Raw genomic sequence first — 14,729 nt, 5'->3', positions numbered from 1 at the left:
ACATATTGATATGTAAAATAAAACCAAAATAAATAATATATGTATTGTTATTAGCTTGGATCAATAGAAATAAATATTTTGTAGCATCGGTGATATTAGTCGTCAGCTTTCTCTGAAATCCCGTAACATTTGATATTCAAGTGCCTAATGCCAATTTATTATTACAATAGATTGAGTTTTTCCTCGGACATTTCTTGGTGGAAATTTGTTTTAATTATAATATTAAAAATACCTATACAGTTTTTTTCCCAGCATGATCGGGAAAGCAGGCATAAAGTCCACAAGTTCATAATACAGAAGACAAAGTATTTTAACATAATACAGCAACATAGTAACGTTGCCAACAAACACAAATTAACCTATAATGACCGTTAACAAATTATTTTTTAATGACTGTCTGGATTCCTCAAATAAATTCAACCCTCCATCCATTTGCAATAAATGATTAAATGTTCGTTGAATTCTTGGTAGGGGTGAGTGGTAACCAATATTTGATTTAAAGATTAGCAAAAAAATGGTTGGTGATGTTGTGTTCTTCTACTTGGTGCAGAAAAATTAATTTGTATAGTTAAGTTTGGTGCATCTACGGATGAATGTATATTTTTATGCAGGTAAAGTATGTCTGATAATTTACGCCGGTTAATGTGTTAACTTATCATTGTACGTGTGTAAGGTGTCACTCAAACCATCTCGATATGTAAGAGTCCAAAGCAATTTTCTTTGGATAACTTCAATTCTATCCGAATTAATTTTATAATTTGGAGACCAAACGATGGAGGAAAACTCTAGAATACTTTGGCAGAGAAATTTAAACAGAGTGTTGGGAATTAGTGGATTTTTGAATGATTTCGTTATTCTTAAGATAAAACCTAGTAATTTTGAAGCACGTTTGACAATGCTTTTAAAATTACAGTTAAACCTCATTGATGAGTCGAGGATAACTCCGAGGTCTCTAACGGTTGTTTGTACAATGATTTTATGGGTGTTTAAATTCTATGAGTGTATGATTTTAACCCTGTTATTTGTAAAAGATACGTGAATACATTTATTTTCATTTTAAAAAAGATCATTTACTTTACACCACTCACAAAGAGAAAATAACAAAAATCAGGTAATCCCCCTATGCATCTGAATGTACATTCCTCCACATACCTGAATCTATTTTGAATACCGTGGGTCTTCCTATCGGTTTCGTTCATATAAAAAAGCGATGTTTTTTGTCAATGAACGAGTTACTCTTTAAAAAAAATCGGTTTCAAATACCACAATTTGAATTAAATCTAAACCTTCTAATTTCACTGCCCATTTCACAGTCGGATATTGTCATTCATCCTCAAAACCATATTGCAAACACGAATGATAGCAGGAAAAACTGTTGCAACAGAGGAGAAAAACCTTTTTGAGAAGGGAATATGGGAAAGTCGCGGTATTTTCAAGGCTTATGACCTGTCATTGGTTGGTTTAAGTGACCACTTCACACACTGTGTTACATTTACCATTCTGCCTATGTAATGACATCCGCATTTCCTCCACTCTTTCATCGTTTGACTTTTGTGAAGTAAAAGAGCTGAAACCTTCATTATATCAAATCCAGCCAGTCTGCAGGCATTAAGACATACTGAAAACATTGTTAAATCAACTAACTAGTAAAAAACAAAGTATAGAAATTGTAAAATTGTTTTCAGGCGTTGCCGTTGAGGAAAGTTATTATAAATATTCCTAAGGAATACAAACTCTATGCAGATTAAGGAGGGGGGAGAAAGACGTATGGACAGAGGCCAACACGTCGTCCCCACCCCTCAGAATCCCTTCAATGCCTGTGTTTTTTTTTATTAAAAAAAAAATGAGTGTTCACGAAAAATTTACATAAATAAACGTATTCAAATATACAAAAACAATTTCTTATAACTAAAGTAACATAACAAACATAACTTACACGACAAACATAAGTAAAAACACGGATATTTACAAAAAGGGAACGGTTTTGAATATAGAAGGACTCCCTGGGTGGTCAGAGGCAGAGGATCCGAATACCACCCCCGTAAAGGGATGACAAAACAAAAGAACGTGTGCGTTCCGCTCAGAAGAAAGCACAGTCCCAACTGAATGAGCATCCCACAAGAACAGTTGCCTGTCCCACCATATTTTACCCACCTAGGCGTCCGCGCATCTAAGGAACTCCCAACGCGATATCCAAGTCCGGACAAACTGGCGGAAGAGTGCAAAATTCGTACACACAGTGCCACAGGATGTGTTCAGCCGATTGATGGTTATCTCCTTACTTGTATCACAATAGCATCCATTATTGTTATTTCATAAATTTAATAACATCAGATTTTAGTACAACTACAATTATTTAAAGCTCCTTAAATCCGACGCGTTTAAAATAAGTCGTCAAAAGATAAATTCCACAATAATGGATGTAACTCATTGGAACGCAAGTTACGGTGAGGTACATTAATGTTGATCGACCAAGGATATCATTGCCATCCATATACTTATTTAACTTAAATCAGTCAATGACAAGTCATAAACAGTAAAACTGCCTAGACTTTTATATTATGTTCTCTAAAATGTTCTCCATCTGTGTTGTAATATGTAAATCATAAAAACGGAAACATTAAAACTTATTCTGGATATTTATTTATTTATTTAAATCTTAAAGTAGGACACACATATCATACATATTGTTATGTGTGTTCTAATAATAACATTGCAAATATATTTAATTTATAAGTTGTTTATCACATATGTCTTGACCATTATTTTAAATTTTGATATGTTTTTTTCTTCATAAATATTTTTTTCCATTTCGTAATACTTTTTAATTGCTTTAAATAAAATTGAATTATGTGACTTTGCCTTTTTCCTAAATGGAAGTCTAATTTTGTTCTTTTCTCTAGTATTGTGATCGTGTTCATGCTGGTTCCGATCATTTTTTTTCCTAAATTCTGTTTATTTATTAGAGTTTATAATTTTATGAACAAATATCACTGTCTTGTAAAATATTCTTTGTTTATATGTTAATAATTTCATTTCATTTACCATCGACTTTACCCTCGTGGATCTGTTTTTTTTCAAAATGATTCTAAAGGCTTTATTTTGTAATACAGTTAGTTTATCTATGTTTTCTTTGTTTGATAAAAATAAAATGCTACTACAGTAGTTAACGTGTGGTTCAATAATTGCTTTGTAAATAGTTTTGCAAGAGTCCTTATCAATAAATCTTCTGATCCTTCCCAAAATTGATATTTTTTTTCAATCTTATTATTTGCTTTATTAAAATTAACAAACAGTTAATTAGGCAATAAGAGATTATAGATTATGTCAAGTAAGGTCAGGAATTACAATAAATATTACTTTATATTTAGCTAACAGTATGATTTATGATATTGCGGCCATCGCGGCTGCCGGCCGGTGTAAATTATCTGTTTCCCTTGGTTAAGAATTATGAAATAAATCTTAGGAGTAAAAAAGTTATCACAAAGCTGCCAAACGTAATGTTAAGGTTCTTAAACAGTTTAAAATATTTTAAAATTATACCCCACTTTTTTTGCACCACAACAGGCTATAAGGCTCAATTGAAAATAGTTAAGTAGAAAGCAGCCAGCCATAGAAAAGTGAAACTGAGATAATAGCATCTTGGTGAAAATAATGAATAAACAAATCTACACAACAGTTGGAATGTTTTTGACCTTAACAAATGATAAACAATGAATATATATATATATATTTTACACTACGAACGAAAATTCAATTATTCATTTGACCAGTTTTAATAACTTTTAAAATTCGTTAAGATTTTTCTAGTGCTTTGAGTGTTTTCTGCAAATTGTGAAATGCCGTTTTTGTGATGGACACCATTTTCAGAAGGTGATTAAAACAATTTTTTGTACAAAAGTGGTCTTGCTGTTTTTAACAGGACATAGAATTGACATCAATATTAAATTTTTCAAAATTGTGGACTGGCTGCTTTCTGCATAACTACAAAAAATTACAGTTATGATATACAGCACAGCAATCACATTTTAATATTTGTCTTCTTACTGGGAATCGAACCCGGAACCCTCCATGCGTAAGTTAATCCACTACACCACGGAAGCCACCAAACCATGGAAGGATCTTTCTGTAATCAGTCGGACGAAGAATACAGTCGTGTATGAGAAATTGAATCAGAACCTGCACAAGTGTTTTCTACTCGATGGCTGATCTTAGGTATAGATCCAGAAAAATTATATCGAGTGGAGAGAAGTCCATTACGTAGTGTAGTGGTTGGCGTGTTTGCCAGTCATGCTGGAGGTCTTAGGTTCGATTCCCGGCAGGGTCAAATATAAGTTTTTAAGGTGTTTTTACGCTGCAATATTTCACTGTCTCTGAACAAAGGAAGCCTTACGTTCCGTGTAACAAAAACAATCCATATACGTTGCAATTGGAATGGCAGTGAAGTATTCTATGCACCACTGGGTACGGATAGGAAAACGAAGATGATGGAAGGATCAAATATTTTTTTTTTTTTATTTTTTTATTTATTATAATAAATATCGTAATTGAAGCATTATTTTTTAAATCATATTTAACGGTAAATAAAAATCAAAGCAATCAGAAAAAATGTCCCATCATCACCCCACAAACACTCGATAAAGTAATAAAAATAATGAAAATACGCATATAATTTTAATGGACTTTTATTTATAATTGTTATCAGTGACTGGGTTTTGTCGTGACCGACATTGTCAGATAAAGTTTGGAAATAAAAAAGGGAAGTTGAAATTCAGGGAAAAATATTAAAAAAATGAAATAATTCTCACACCGTTGATCATTTTCATCATTATCATTCCCTTTACAAACTCAGTGGTGCATAGGGCACTTCCTTCCTTAATAAATGCAGCGTACTCCAATCATTTGTTACATGAAGCAGCCTTTATACAGCAGTGGAGAGAATAAGGCTGAATAAGAAGAAGAAAATAAAGATTCTATCGTTTATTGATTTGTAAGAACTTGTGCCGTGGTTTATTGTTATTTAAATAATTTTTTTATACATTTTCGAGATGCTTTGTCGAACAATTAAATGTTCTCATTTTTACCGCGCGTAAGAAAACATTTTTTACATCCAATTTCGTTTAGCACTAAACTCCCTCATTATTCAACTTTAAAGTATTTTTTTTGGTGCAACTGGCTCTCAAGCCGATATTTGTAAATACATAATTCCACGCTCTTAATTAAACTGAAAATGAGACTAGTTAAAAATATTACATAATATTTAGTAAAAATTTACAAAATGTAGTAAAGTAGATTTGTAATTAATAAAAAAACATGTACCATTTACGATATATATTAACAAAAAAATAAAATAAAATAAATGTTTTTTCAGAAAAGACTGTTCAATAAAATTTCCTTACACAACTTAATTACAATTAAAATATACGGCAAAATTGCCTCTTACAAAATTTATTATCTGAACATTTTTAGTTTAAATATAAGTTTTTGTAACAAAAATAAACCTTAAAATTATGTTACACATCAGTAGAAATTTTAAACTATTTAACAATCAATTTAATTATATTAAATATTTTAAAGGATTAATAAAACAAAAAAATCACAAAGTTACGGTTTCATGTAATATTAATACTAAAGGTTTAATAACTATTCACAATCTTTTAAAAAGTTCAAAAGGTTTGTTAAATTGCTAGTTCATGGAGTCTGTTTAATACGGCATTGCAAATATATTTATACTGTCCGCGAATGAGGAATTCCAGCCCAACCCGGAATTAAATTTTAAAAATGTTTTCATGTACACGTGAATATTTAAAAATTTTAGAGTTGGATGAAATATCTCAAAAACGCACGCAAAAATAAATAAAAAATGACAAAAATAGTATTCATTTTAAAATCGTAAATAATGACGTCACTCCTTATCTCTACGTGTAGTGTTTCCGGTTTCCGCTTTAAAGCCCCCGCAACGTTTTGACCATAGGAAAAATAGTATAATTTGTATAATTTGACATTTCAACCAGAGATTATGTCAACTTTCTAGGTTTTTCTAAATCGAAACTTTCGTAAAAACAACCATAACATAGAAATGAGCAAATTACGATAAACTAAATGAAGTAATCAAAGTGATATTTAATAGATTCTTGTCAGGTCAGAGAAAGTAAGAACGCCAACCGTTTCATGACGTCACTACTGAAAAGTGACACACTGATTACAGCCATTTGGCGCGGTATTTGATAAATGTAACTTTAAAAGTCAAATTTTTGTAAATAACGCACGAAAAAAATATATTTATATTTTTGCTTAGTTAAATAGTACGCTAATACAAAATAAATTAGAAAACAGTGGAATTCCTCATTGTTGTTACAAAATGGTGGCATCTATTTCGTAATTCATCCAGACACCCCAAAGTTGATAAGAAATATCAGTTCTGGGCAATACCATATTGATTTTACAATTACGAAAAAATTTTAAAGATCTTCAACTTTTCTTTTATGGTTATGTTTTTATAAATTTAATTCTTTCAATAAAAAACGTAATTTAAAAGTTCATGACTAATTTAAAGTTTGAAATTTACGTGCGTTAAATTTTTTTAACTCTTTCCGGGAAAATCCGGTGGCAATTATTGTAGTTAAAAGTCCATGTTGTAGAGTTGTTTCTCACTTATGAAGTATACATTAATTTCAAAGTGTCTATGTTTTTGAATTCCTTAGTAACACGTTACATGAAGCCTAAGATTTCTAACTCGCAGGTTTTCTAAATCCACCATTTAGAGGCTTGACTAATTTTATTATACTCAACTGTTTAAGTGCTTCTCTCGAATATTAACGGTTTTAAATGATTTGTTAATTTCAGCGGTGAGTTTTTATTATCATTATGGATACCTTATATAACCCCATTTCCGTAACATAATACCCCAAGGGCGCATTACAAAGTGATTCTTTGAATATTAATTGAATTTAAGCTTAAAATTAACAATTTAAGCAAAACAATTTATTTTGTCTTCACGTGCTACGGATTCATTCAAACGATTTGAAAAACAGGAGGGTTTTAAGATTTTTTTAAATATCGCTTCCGGAAAATCATTTTATGTTATGGGACCGGTTACCGAAAATGCGCGCTCACCTAATTTAATGCTCTGGTTTCGTACATGTATAATAACTTTTCATATCTCCATAGATGTGGCTGATCTAAGTGTAAGTCGTCTGTCAGCTATATAAGAATTATATATTATTATCAAATTAGATATTCCGAAACAGAGTTGTGCAGTGACTTCTCCAAGGGCTAAAAAGTTTATATTCCACCTGTGGAAATCGTAGCAAGTGTAATTCCTGAAATTCCTGTGAAAATCATAACAAAAGTTATTCCTCAAACGGAAAGTAATTCTCGGTTTTGATTTTTCTAGTCATGGAATTTGATTAAATGATATTATATTTTGAAGTATTCATTTCCAAAATTATTTATTTAAATACAAAGTACACACATGGAATATAATATCGCTCAAACTTTTTCTTCGGCTTCCTTGGCATAGCGATGACACCTTTCTTTTTTTGAAATTTCATATAAAATTTCCAAATAATTGAGGTTCAATTAAATGAAAAATTGTTTTTGTCACTATGCATGTTATAACTTTGTCGTAATAAATCCTTTTTTCAATACGTGACTAGTAATAAAATAAGCAGTATGACAAAAGATCATAAATGATTTATTTTACTGGAAAATATCATAGATGAAGTTCACATTAAGAATTTAAAATTCGTTTGAAATAATTATAATTATGTTTGATTACTTATTACTTATTATTTTGTTTCGTTCATATTCAATTGTTTTCGGAAGCACTTAAAATTGGAATTGGAAACCCTCAAAAGTCTTTTCCGCGAGGAAGTCTTATTACGCCTCGCTCATCGCCAAAAGTTGAAAGTTTATTATCCTCACGCCAAAGTAGGGGAAACTGGAGAAATAAAACAGCGACTGGTTTATTCAAAGGTTTTAAATACATACTTGGAGTCTCAGTGTTTTTTATTTATAAATGTAAGGGAAAGATGTAAATTTGAAATGAAAAAAAACTAGTCGAGTTGTCTCAACATACAGTCCTATTTGTCACTGCCGTTGTCGCTATCATCATCTGATTCGCAATAAGGGCAACAATAAAACATATCGTGCCTCCGTGGTGTGGTTGTAAAGAAACTTGCCTTAAGCACCGAAGGTTCCGGGTTCGATTACCAGTGAGAATACAAAATTAAATGTGATTCTTCTCAAGCATGGGTATTCACCACTGTAATTGGGCCTCCTGGCGTGTTGTGATTCAAAAATAATAATTCATATTTGAAGCATTAACACTGTGGTCAAACATTTTATTAAATATTTGTATACAACCACTTACCGACTTTTCTATGTCTACCGGTTTCGAGACGTACCCGTTTCTTAGTCAGGGCACCAATCAACCAACATGAAAACCAACATGCGAAACCCACTATACACCTTCACCATAGTTGTTGCACAAAAATTGTGATCCACTGTAATGGTCACCCTAAACCTATTAAATTCACCTCCTCCCTCCATCCCCTCTACCTTTTTCGTTAACTCTCAAACAACAGAATATTTCCATAATTTAATCAACGCATATTTGTCCTAATCAGTGCATGTGCTCATTAAAATGCATGTCGTGTTGGTTTTATATGTTTGTGCAACAACTATGGTGAAGGTGTATAGTGGGTTTTGCATGTTGGTTTGCATGTTGGTTTAATTGGTGTCCTGACGAAGAGACAAGTACGTCTTGAAACCGGTAGACAGAAATATCGGTAAGTGGTTATGTACAAATATTTAATAACATTTAATAATTAATGATATCGTATTTTTCAGCGCAATTATCGTCGGCCCTGACGCTACATTTTTTGCATTGAGCCCATTCTTCATTAACAACATATGGGTATTTCTTCGTCGTATTCATATTTATCGCTAATAACTGGTTTTCGTCTCTTTTTCCTACATTTTTCATATTTTATATATTTAATGTTTTACATTTTCACTGTTAGTTATCTCAGTGATAAATAATATCCCCAAATTTTTTTAAATAACTGGTACCGGTTGCAATAAATATCTTCTTAACTTCAATCTAAAAGGCTTTACTGACACTTTAAGCATTATGTTAAACAGTTTATAGTGTTAAATATTACGCACAAAATCAATACAAAGCTTACAAATCCTTAATTTTACTCAGATTTTTTTTTTATCTTTCGTGCAATATTTCTGTAAAACGGTGGCCATGACATTTTTTGGGGTTTGTAGCATTCAGAAACACGATAAGAAACTTTTTTCGAATTTTATCATCGGGTATTAGATATGGGTATTCTGACAACTAGGACATATGTCGCAACTAGCCCTAGTCTACCCTACTCTCTCGAACATACCGTTTTTGGTGATCGCTTATTAATTGAAGACATGAGTGGATAAAGGTGTTATGTGAAAACCAAAAAGCAGAGATATCTGGGGTTAAAGTATTGAACAACAATACAATTGTAGAGAAAATAACACTTTCAATCGCTCTATGAATTGTTTTTCTGCTTCTTTTTGAAGTTGTAGTGGGCTTTATGTGAAAGTTATAATGTTATGAAAGTTATAAGAAAAAATATTTTTTTATAAAAGACATAACGCTTTCATCTACTTGATTTACAAGCGTTCATTTCGCAGTTGTATACGCTGTGATAATTGATTTTGAGTTGAGTATGCTAATGCTAATATTATTCCATGTCGGTCTCGTAGTGTAATGGTCAGCGCATTTGCCCCCCATGCAAGAGGTCTCGGGTTCGATCCCCGACATGGTTGACATGAAATATTTTTTTAAAAAGGTGTTTTTACAATAGAACATTTCATAGTCCCTAGACTGGTACCTGAAGCGTAAGACCGATCCCCTTACCTTTATGTGACAAAAATGATCAAGATACGCTGCGATAGATGTATCAAGGTATCCCTTTGCACTATAAGGCGCGGAAAGGGAACGAAGATGATGAATATTATTCCATCGCTAGATTCTTTAGTAAATTCCTTAAATAAGAAACGTTTCTGAATAAATTGAATAAAAATTCAAAAAGCGTGTTTTAAAACAGACAATATGAATGCAAAGAAAACAAAATTTATCATTTGTATTCAAAAACTCTTTCAAATTTTTCGTGGAAAAGCTTTCTCCCAAATCAATTTCCAAAATAGTATAAAACAGTAAAAAGAAAATGGAAATACATACTCGTATACCAAAATCCGAAATGGTTTCGTGGTGTTCAAATATAATTTACTACAACACTATCGTAATTATGTTATACCGTGGGTCCATAGGTACGAGCAATATCAGAATGAAATGAATTTTATTATTTTTTCAAACTTTTTATTATTATTTTTATTTAACTTATATTTTCGTCTTCACCACAAGAGGTCAGAAGCCTCAACTGGGGTGGTAGTAGTGAAAATTAACTAGCCACTTTTCAAAATAAATAAAATAAACAAAACCCCGGCTGAAGCGTATAAGCAGAGAATAAATAAAAATATTCATATTTAAATGAAAGCTGAGCAATAAAAAAATTTTTTCACCGTACAATCCTCGAAAAAACTGTTATTTTAGTGGCAGGGACTTTTAATTCAACGTTACTTGTATGCATTATTTGTATAGACTATAATAAAAACTCATCACACTGTTTCTCCGTAAGGGTAGACAAAAGAGTAGACAGTAAAACACGACTTATTTTTTTTCAGATAAAAAAATTCAGTCTTGACATAATTCAGGTTGGACATAATTCAGCACTTTGGGTAAAAACCTACGTTGAGCTGAAATGTATTTTATATTTAAAAAAAAATTTAATATTAGACTTATGTATCAGATGTTAATAATAATGACGATACATTACTATAAAAATATACATATATCTTATAGTTATTTATAAGAATTGTTTGTAAAAATACATAATTAATAGAAGAAAAATACGAACAAATTTTTATGTTTAATGGAAACATACATAAACGTTGATGATAACTTAACACCAAACTGGGGATAAAAATAAAAATTTAAAAAAAAGTTGATAACATTAAAAATTTTAAAGAAACTTTGAATCCATTCATATTTTTTTAAATTACCAATAGCAATTAAAACAATATTCAATAAATATTATTTAACAATTATATAGTTATATATAATATCAAATTTAGTAGGTAAAATGTATTAAAGGTAAACGGATAAATGTTTAGGGTTGTGGTCCCGTGGCTAGGGTTGCGGACTCACGAATCAGAGGTCCGAGGTTCGAATCTCACTCTACCCCAACTCGATTTCCATTTTCCAATAGTGAGTTATTTACAACTCAACAATGTTTGATTATGTCCAAATGCTTGCAGACTTGCTGGATTTCCTCCATAGGGAGTTGTTCATATTTAAATTTATTTCAACAGAGAGGGAAAACATTTTTGAGAAGGGAATATGGACGTCTAGGCATTTACAGGGCTTATGACTTGTCATTCGCTGTTTTTTTTTTTTTTTTTTATTTATTTACTTAAGTTAGTTAATATTACATTATTATTGGTTTAAGTAGCCACTTTACACACTGTGTAACATTCACCCTTCTGCCCATGTTTGAACATCCACACTTCCTCAAGTCTTCCATCTGTTGACTTTTGTGAAGTAAAAGAGCTGAAACCTTTATCACGTGGGTGAGATTCATCCGGCTGAACCAAATCACCTACTAGGCAACGCCTGAAAACAATTTTCCAATTTTTATACTTCTTCTTTTACCAAGTAGTAATTCAACAATGTTTGATTATGTCCAAATAATGACTTTAACAAAGTGCACTGTATGTCTCGAGCCGGTGAGTGTCAGTGACTCATTTACATGCTCGGAATGCAAAAGTGCATTCCATTACAACTGCGGCGGGTTGCCTGCAACGGTCTCTAAGCGCCTTACTGCAGACAGGCGTAAAGTGCTGAAATGTACTGCCTGCCTACAATCACCTGTAAACAGTATATCGCCGGCAGGGGTCCCCAACCAAGAGGACTTGAACTTGCTAGTCGCACTTCTTAAAGAGGAAAAATTGATGAGAAATGAATTCAAAATTCTCAGCACTATAAAGGAGGGTATGAATGCCTTCCGCGAAGAACTATGTAGCACCATTGTATCTTTATCTCACAATGTGGATGAAAACAATTCTCAAATTAGGAGTTTCAAATATAGAGGTGGTGGGGTTCCAGAATTATCGAGAGAAAATACTGCGAAAATTGTTATTCCCGTCACATAGAAGGCTGGAGTAAATATTGACCGGCAGGATATTGAGTTTTCCTCAAGAATAACTTCCAGAGTTCCTAATCAATGCAGACCGTAAAACAAAGTAGCCAAACTTAAATGTTGACAAACAAGGGACAACATTATCTCTGGCGCGCGTAAATGCAGAAATATCAACACACCTGATATTGGAATCCACGAACCGAGTCGATCAATTTACGTGAATGAACATCTGATTCTGCGAAATAAAACTTTGTTACAAAAAACTAAACTAAGGAAAAAGGACATACATTTACGTGGACAAAAAACTGTCGTATTTACGAGCGCTGCATCAAAGAATCATCACCTATACTAATCAGCGAGGAGAACGACTTGAGAAAAATAGTGTAATATCTTCACACCTACATTTACACAAACACTCACATACACACACACACACACAATATGCTTAATCCTACGTTTGCAAACATTTTATTTCGATTCCTCTACTTTTTCTTTTCCTGGTAGAACCACTTCGACACCTTTTCTTTTTTATACCTCCAATTCTACCATTCTATATTTTGCCTATGTCACTCTTATGCATACGCTTGGTATATTATTGATATGCATGGAATATTTAATGTGCAACACCTATATAATGCTTGTTCTTCTACTCATTTTCTATTTTTCTTCTTCTTCTCATTTCTCATTTCTCATTTTATATTTCCTTACTTCTCACTTCTCATTTTATATTTTATTTTTAGTACTGTTTATTTAAACTATTGAGTTACCCATTACTGGCGAGCTAAGCGTATACTATCAAAAGGTACGAGGTTTAAGAACTAGGTAACTGAAATTTTCACAAAGTGTACTAAATAACGACTTTGACATCATTGCTGTCACGGAGAGCTGGCTTACTAATAGTATAGCTGGCTCCAAAATAATAGACGATCGATATGATCTTTTTCGATGTCACCGTGATATATCCGTACCGGCCGATCTCGTGGAGGTGGCGTCTTTATTGCAGCGCGACGTACACTGCATTCCCAACACAACGTCAACTGGCAGTGCGAGGCTGACTGAACTTGGCTCACCATTCCTTCAGGTAACTTTAATTACAATAATCAACTTTACGTGGCATGTATATATACTTGGTGGCCCTAATCACACTTCTCAACTACAAAATTTCTGTGATTTAGTAGACCAGCTCTCCACCGACAATCCTGATGACCAATTCCTGATAATGGGAGATTTCAATCTACCACACATGACTTCGGAACGATATCATGTTGCGCTACCTCTTAAACCTCATATCATAGGTAACTCAGATTATATTTTGAGTGAGTGCATGTCATTTTCTGACTTGCACCAGTATAACGGTACAGTGAACTTAAATGGCAGGTTGCTTGATTTAATGTTTAGTAACGTAGAATTAAGAGTTCAGCGTAGCGATATCACATTAGTTAAAAAAGATAGTCATCATTAAGCACTTATTGTTGGATTGAATATTTTATACACCCGGAAACTAACTGAAGTGGAGCGTGTTGAGTTTAATTTTAAGCGCGCGCAATTTGAATTTATTAACTCCTCTCTTGTGACTATCGGTTGGGAAAGAAAATTTTCTTATTGTGATACAAGAACTCAGCAATACGAGAATTTTATTTAGTATTAAAATATGTTCACAGAAAGTTTGTACATCTAAAAACACTGAAAAAAACTCATTCAAAATTATTAAGGAGAAATCAAAATATTATAAAAAATGGAAAACATAAAATAATCCACGTGATTATGATACATTTGTTTTGCTCCAGGCCAGGCAAAAAAAGTACAAAAATAATGTTTTAAAAAATTCATACTCGAAAATGAGAAAGCTATTGTAAACGATCCTAAATATTTCTGGTATTTTGTTAAAAGTAAACGTAACTCTAATAACATCCCATTAAATATGCAGTTAAAAAACCGAGGATCTAATAATGCCCAAGAAGTAGTCGACCACTTCTCTAATTATTTTAATTCGGTCTATACCCAAAACAATTTGACCGATGAAGCTTGCGCTACCTCCTCACCATATCAAAGCACAAGAAATGTTACTACATCTTCAATTAACTTTTCTTCCGATGATGTGTGTAAAATTCTTACTATATTAGATGCTAGCAAAGGTGCTGGAAGTGATGACATTCCTCCATTATTTGCAATAAAATGTGCAAATTAACTCGCCAAACCTCTAACAATTGTATTTAATCACTCATTAAAAGATGGAATCTTTTCGGATCACTGGAAAAAAGTACTCATCATTCCCATTCATAAAAGTGGTTACAAAAATAAAGGTGAGAATTATCGACCGGTCTCAATCTTACCAGTGTTGAGCAAAATTTTTGAAATCTTAGTTTATAATCACTTATTATCTGAAGTTGCTTCACACATTCCAAATTAACAGCACGGTTTTATGCAAAAACGATCAGTAGTCTCTAATTTAACGATCTTTACAACCAACATTGCTGAGTA

This window comes from Micrasema longulum, unplaced genomic scaffold (assembly GCF_059751315.1).
Source record: "Micrasema longulum isolate JH-2025_06_02 unplaced genomic scaffold, ASM5975131v1 h1tg000386l, whole genome shotgun sequence".
Taxonomy (NCBI): Eukaryota; Metazoa; Arthropoda; class Insecta; order Trichoptera; family Brachycentridae; genus Micrasema; species Micrasema longulum.
Note: the sequence above shows the minus strand (reverse complement) of the source record.